Source organism: Henckelia pumila, unplaced genomic scaffold (assembly GCF_033568475.1).
Source record: "Henckelia pumila isolate YLH828 unplaced genomic scaffold, ASM3356847v2 CTG_466, whole genome shotgun sequence".
NCBI lineage: Eukaryota > Viridiplantae > Streptophyta > Magnoliopsida > Lamiales > Gesneriaceae > Henckelia > Henckelia pumila.
The window spans coordinates 3267268-3273606 of NW_027331833.1; the positions used below are offsets into that span (position 1 = coordinate 3267268).

The following is a 6339-nucleotide window of genomic DNA, read 5'->3' on the forward strand; positions in this document are numbered from 1 at the left end:
AAAAAAAGCAAAAAACTCACCATATCTTAATTTCTTGATCCTATAGTACTAAATTTAATTTTATCTTGATTTTGATAACCTTATCATGACTCCTAATCCTACTACGAGTAATGAAATTTTTATTTAGAATCCAAATGAACAACCGTCGCGCAATACAAGATCTTAACTTGTCACACTCTCCACAATTAATTAATAAGCAAAAGAAAAATCTATATTTCTCCACCTTTGACCCACCCACCCCCAACCATGGTTACTGAAAATTAAAAAAAAATGAAGCTGGAATTGGGTACAACTCTCCCTTCTCTCTAACAATGAGAAGTAACGTGAGATTGGCTTTGGGATTCTTGGTAGAGTTACTTTCTTCTTTGATTCTTGGTTATTGATAGTCATCTTTGGTGGTGGTGCTCCGGCGTCGGTGGTCTTCTCCGGCGTCTTGGGAGATTTGTATTTGATTTCTTGCTGTTGTGCTTCGAGTTTGGCTCCTCTTCACGACTGAGGTGTTTGGTTGGATCTGAGCTTTTATTTTGGAGCTTACTTCTTGTTTAATTTGTGGAGCATTTTTGTATTGATTTCTTGCTCTACTTGGTGGGTATTTCAGTGGATATAGAGCTCGTTCACTGCTGAGCTATTTCCTTCTTCTTCTTCTCGAGCACTTGAGCTTCGAGTTTGGCTACTCTTCGCAACTGAGGTATTTGGCTGGATCTTCAGCTTTTATTTTTTATTCGGCTTTGCATTTTATTCTTGTGTGAGCCTCCTTCTCGTGTGTTTGGTTCTTGTGACTGTATCGTTTCCTGGTTGCAGTATTAAACTTGTTTTTTAGAGTAGAAGTTGTTTCTTACACATACTGAAGTGTTTAGGAACGTGTGTTGACATATAAGCTTTCTGATCCAAAATGATGTTTTGGTGCCTAGATTGTTTTAAGTGCTCTGTTAGAAACCAAAAAATGCAACTTCTAGTTTTCTGTTTCAGCTTCTTGAAAATTAAAAAATCCGTTTTTTTCCAAATACAGTAAAAGAAATATTGTGATTTATGACACATTTTATTTAAATTTGAAGCATGTTGTGATTAAATTCTTAGAACCTCGGTTTATTAGACAAATTATCTCTCTTTATTTAATGTCAATCATTATTATTTATTATTTTCATTTTAATCATTTTTCTTGTAATTATAGACTTGATGGAAAACAACATTAAAGAGGTTGAAGTTATAAATTCAGAATATTACATTCCTGTAAACGTTAAGGTATTATCTACCAACTCCATTGTAGATCAATTGGAGAATAAACTACTTGTTGGTCAAGTAGTCAAAAGCGTTGAAGATGTGTATTTGCTTTATTGCAATTATGCACATCCTAAAGGATTCAACGTTAAAAAATGTGATGAACGCCACTTTCCTGGCACTACTGATTTACAATCTAAAGAGTTTGAGTGCATGCAAAGGTAGTAAAGAAGAAAAACGCTCTTCTGAAAAAATTCCTATTTACTTGAAGCCTACTAGTATAACTAAATGTAAATCTAAGCTCAAAGTTAGTAGGCAAATGGGTGGAGAGTGGAAGGTTGGTAGGTTTTTCTTTGAGCATAATCATGACATGGTTGCGGTTGATCAAAGACATTTGTTGAGATCATCACGGAATATTTCTCATGCTAAAAAATCCACTTTAGAAGCAATGGTAAATGCTGAGATTTTTGTGGCTAATGTTGTAGCTTATATGGAAAATGATGCACAAGGGACACATAATTTGAGCTTTATTAGAAAAGATGTATACGATCACTTTGGTTGTATAAAAAAGCATACAAAAGTTGAGAATGAAGATTCTTCTGCCTTACTTCATCATTTTATAAACAACGCAAATAAGGAGTCACATTTCTATTGAAACGTTCAATTATATGATGACAATAGGGTCATGACTTTCTTCTTCAGGGATTCGAGATGTCAAGTTGATTATGAGTACATTGGTGATGTTATTTCACTTGACACCACTTATCGAACCAATCGTTACAATTTGATATGTTCTCCTTTCGTTGGAATTAATCAACATAATAAAAATGTAATGTTTGGTTTGGCATTAATGTCATATGAAACTAAGAGTTCATTCGAATGATTGTTCAAAACTTTTATTGAGTCCATGAATGGAAAACAACCTGAAACAATTTTCACTGACCAATGCCAAGCCATGATGAATGCAATTGAAACGGTATTTCCGTATTCACCCCATCGGTTATGTCAGTGGCATATAAATCAAAATGCTCCATCGCACTTAGGGAGTTTGAATGGTGATTCGAGATTTAAAATATTGTGGAATAAATGCATGATTCATTGCGAATCTGAAGAAAAAATTGAAGGCACATGTAGGATTATGATGGATGAATACAATCTCAATTGTCATAAATGGTTAAATAATATGTATTCACTGAGATACAAATGGGCTACTGCATTTGGCAATCACAGGTTCAGTTCTGGGCTTTTAGCAACTTCTAGAAGTGAGGTGACAAATGCAGTGTTGAAGAGATTAGGAAACAATGTCATTTCACTGTATGATTTTGTGCAGAATTTTGAAAAAATCCAAAAAGGTTGGCGTGATAGAGAGAATGCTGAGGATACGCGGTGTCATCATACGAAAGCTCCGATGATGATAAAAAAATAATCCATTGTTGAGTTTTGCTGCTGATTTTTATACACACACACACACACCGTGTACAAGTTATTTGAATTAGAATTAATCAATTCTTTGAATATTCGGTTCATTGAGATGCCTTCAGATTTGAGTGTTTTCTCTATGGAGTTCAAAGTAAAATCTCATGATGAGAATTCAAGGGTAAGGCAGGTGCTATTCAACAAGGAGACATTTGAAGTAAAATGCAGTTGTAAAAAGTTTGAAACAGTGGGAATACTGTGCAAGAATATTTTGATGATCTTCAGTTTTTTGAATTTGAATTATCTGTCCAAACCATACTTGAAAGAACGGTGGATGAAAAAGTGCAAAAACAGAATTCCTGAAAATGTTGTTTTCGATGGAAGTGGAGGTAGAAGTGGAAGTCTTCGTGAATCTGAGATGGTTTTTGTGAATCGTATAATGAGATCAACACATTCTCTTAGCATGATATGTAAAGTTCATGACATTGCAAGAAAAAAGTTGCAGAAATTGTTGATGGTGCGAGGGAACAAATAGATGATTTGTTTGAAAATCTTAAGTTGGAAGATCCGAAAATTTGACGACGGGGTTTTCAATTTCTAAAGCGAACAATGCTAGTTGCAATCTATTTACCTTTTCAATTTGAGTAGAATTCCTCTGCAAGTTTGCGCTAGAATTAGTGCTTGAACTTGCTTCGCCGCTTGTTTGAAAAGAATCACTTCGATGTTTCTCCTTATATGCCTCAAAAGCTCTTAAGGCTTCCTCGAGACTGTCATATGACTGATGTAGATCACAACTAAAATTGATGACTTGATCATATGTTTCGAAACAGGTTCCATAGATACTAGGTTTTCTTCCTTCAAAAACGACGTACGTTTTTCCCTACGTAACAAGAAAATACATTTCATTAATGTATACAACAAAACAAATAATAAAAAATTGAATTAAATTGAATGACTGATGTGTCCATATTTTCCTATGTTTAGTTGGAATAATTTGTTATGATTCGATGCATTTTGAATGATAAATTTGGTTTTATAGTTCCTAATGTAATTTGTGGTTTGATTTAGGAATGAGCTAGGAAAATGGTTGAATTTACAACAAAGATGGAAAAAGCATCTGCATGCTTGAAGAAGAAGAGAAGACTTGTGCATGGGAATTGAAGGAGAGCATCTGCTCTTGAGAAAGGAAGAATATTGGAGCAGCTGCGCGATTGCGCCTGTGGTTTGCGCTAGAAAGAAGCGCGGATGAAGAGGATTGATGCGCGTTTGCGCTAAGAAACCGCGCAAGCAGCGCTGTTGGGGAGTGCTAACGCGCATGGAAAGAATTGGTCTGCGCAAGGTGCTGTGCGAGTAAAAAAATTGAAGCAAAAGTTTGGGCCGCTCGATCCGCAAACTTCAACCGATCGAGCGGCCGTATGACGAATGAAAACAGTGGGGGTTAGAAAATTGGCTCGCTCAATCCGTCAAACTTGACCGATTGAGCGAGCAGGTCTATTCGAGAATGAATTTTTAATTTTGAAAACTCTTTTATTAAGGACTCTAGCCTTAATTAAAATATATATCTCAAATTTTAGAATCTTAAAGGGACTTTTCGGAGAATAGAAAGGAGGAGAACTCTCTTGGCGGCTAGGTTTTTTCTCTATTTTCTTAGATTTAATTTTATTTCATGAATTTTTTTGTAGAATTCATGAATATTGTTGGCTAAGTTTTAATACTTGGTTGAGGAAGACGAACCCTTGAATTTATTTATTTGGGAGATTTTAATTTTCATTGTTTGATTTTAGTTGAGTATCAAGAGTTGTTTTGGATTGATTGTCATGCTTGTATATGAGATTTTCGGATTGTTCATCTTAGGATTTCATTATACAATCTACTGCTAAATTAGAATTCAAAACCGTAATTGTTTGAATCATCTGGTTTGTGAAGCATCTACGATTGATATTTTCTGCTTGTGAATCTATTAAATTGTAGGAACAACAATTGACTAGGCTAAATACATTCGCTTGTGTATGTGTTGTCTAGATTCGTTAGTTTCACTAGTTTGAATGCTATCGTGGATTTAAATCTAATCGCTTGTAGGGTTAATTCATTGATAAGGGTTAATTTAGAACGCTTGTGTCTAGTTAACTAAGATTAAGGTGAAACATGAATTTAATTTTCAATGATGAATATTCGATAGAATTAATTATTTTTAGGTAATCGATGATTGAATAAATAATTTCAAGGGTGTAGTCGACCGATACCAAGACTTGTTTCTCATTGATTTCGTCGTTATAATTTAATATTGCATGATAGTTGATAGAAATCAATTAAATATTTTTTTTAAAATTTGTAGTAGTTAATCTTAAACTCAAAACCCCTTTATTTTATTTTAGAATACATTAAATTTCCCTTTTCTCGTGGGAACAATCCCTACTCACACTACTGCATATTTTTTTTATCTGATAGAGTTGGGTAATTTGGGTGAAACACGACTAAGCGCAACCAATGACTCACCATTTGTTTACATTAACCCACACCTTCTGTAATTTTCTGCATGAACCCACACCTTATCTATTAAAATCTAAATTTCAAAATAAATTGTAAGTCACTAAAAAAAGCAAAAACCTATAATAACCACTCATTTCCCAGAACACTAAACTGATTGAAAAATTCAATTGTGGACCATATATTTCTTAAATGAAAGACAATAGTGAAAGAGCCTTCACTAAAAATAAAAATAAAGCTACCAATTTCAAGAACTCGAAAACATTGTATATAATCGCTCGTATAATTAAAACAATTTTAAAACATGTCAAGACATTACCTCTAAAATGAAATCTCAGCTAAGATCTTTACTACTGATACATAGATGTGACCATATAATACTAATACAATGATTCCTCTTGAGATATTACACACATATATAATCTAACATTTGTCAACATTCACATCAAGTGCAAACTCGAATCTCAAGTGCTCGAGAAGAAGAAGGAAATAGCTCAGCAGTGAACAAGCTCTATATCGACTGAAATACCCACCAAATACAGCAATAAATCGATACAAAGCACCACAAATTAAACAAGAAGTAAGCGCAACAACAATGGTTATTCTAGCTCAGTTGCAATTTTGAAATTCAAAGTTCCAAAAACCACAATTACTAGCAGCTGCAACAACACAGCAATGAAGATGAAAACCCAAGGAAAATGCTGCGAAAAACACCAAGAACCATAAAAAAAATAGCTACAAAACCAACTGGGCCACCCAAATCCAACTCCCAATCTCATGCCCAAGTCGACGGAGAAGATCCCATCGCCGAAGAAGACCACCAACGTTGGAGCACCACCACCACCGAAGATGATTATCAACAACCAAGAAGCAAAGAAGAAAGTAACTCACACTACTCAACTTCGAACAGGCATAAAAACCAAACACACGAGAAGGATTATGCTGCTCAATCGAAAAGTTTTTTAACTTCAATCAAAAAGGACACGGATGCGGCGTAAGCACTTACCGGAAGGAACATCGTGGTTTCTTGGAAAGGCTTCAGATGGAGAACTAGAAATTGGGGATGAAAGAAATTTTAGTTTACTCAGAGAGAAGAGGGCGATGACTAATTTTTCAAGGACAGGCTTTTGGGGCTTTTTGGGGAAAATCTCTCCAATCTAAGTAAACCATGGTTTGGGGTCGGTAGGTCAAACGTGGGGCAAAAAAAAAAAAAACTGT

The 6339-nt window shown here is 34.8% G+C and overlaps 1 long non-coding RNA gene across 1 annotated transcript; it reads left to right on the plus strand.

Annotated features, from left to right (window-relative positions):
• Positions 1-218: 218 nt before the first annotated feature.
• Positions 219-4537, plus strand: LOC140872450 (uncharacterized). The gene is made up of 3 exons (XR_012147825.1): positions 219-497; positions 599-688; positions 3703-4537. It is a non-coding gene; the product is annotated as an uncharacterized lncRNA (long non-coding RNA).
• Positions 4538-6339: the final 1802 nt, after the last annotated feature.